We start from the raw sequence: 1,059 nt of genomic DNA on the forward strand, positions 1-1,059 counted from the left end.
AGAGATAGGGAATGTGAAAGAAGATGAGGAGGTTTGGGGAGCAGATTATTGAGTCTTGGACATGCTGAGTTTGAGGTGCCTTTGAGACATCCACATGGAAACTAAATAGGCAGTTGGCAAGATGGGCCTGGACCTCAAAGAACAGATCGGGGCTGAAGATATAAACTTTGGAGTTATCTTTGTATAGATGGTAAGTGAACCTGTGGCATGGATGAGTTTGCCGAGGGAAAGAAAATCTGAGAAGAGAAGGAATGTAGGGGAGGATTTGAGAAAGTTCAACATTTATTAAGCCTGTGCTCAGGAAAGGGTTAATTTAGTAGGCCTGGATTGCTCTAACCCTGCGCATTCCAAAGAAAGGCTTGTCTTTAGGACTGGCCCTTGACTACCTCCTGGGAAATAACATCTGTGTCCTCACGCTATGTCTAATGAAAGTATTTTTGTGTGCCTGAGGCCTTGGGCCACACTATATCAATTTGACCTCTGGAGGCATGGAGTCTGAGTAGTTGAGGTCAGTCATGTGGATGTTGCATGCATATGTGACTGACCCCCAGTAAAAACTCCAGACCCAGGGCTTGGGTGAGCTTCCCTGGCTGGTAACACTTCACATGTGTTGTTATACATCATTGTTGGGAAAATTAATGCCTGTGCAACTTTGATGGGAGGGGATACGTGAGCCTTTTTTCTCCTGGACTTTGCTCCATGTACCTTTTCATTTTATTGATTTTATTTAATTTCAATTTTTGTTTTCCTAAGAGAGAGTCTCACTCTGCCACCTAGGCTGGAGTGCAGTGGTGTGATCAAAACTCACTGCAACCTTGAACTCCTGGGCTCACGTCATCCTCCTGCCTCAGCCATCCTAGTAGCTGGGGCTACGGGTACGCACCACTAAGCCCCACTAACTTTTTCTTATTTTATGTAGAGACAGGGCTTTGCTATGTTGCCCAACCTGGTCTTGAACCCTGGCCTCAAGTAATCTTCCTGCCTTGGCCCCCACAAAATGCTGGGATTATAAGTGGGTGAGCAACCACACCTGGCTTTCTTTTGTTGATTTTGATCTGT

The sequence above is a fragment of the Eulemur rufifrons genome, chromosome 8, assembly GCF_041146395.1.
Source record: "Eulemur rufifrons isolate Redbay chromosome 8, OSU_ERuf_1, whole genome shotgun sequence".
Taxonomy (NCBI): domain Eukaryota; kingdom Metazoa; phylum Chordata; class Mammalia; order Primates; family Lemuridae; genus Eulemur; species Eulemur rufifrons.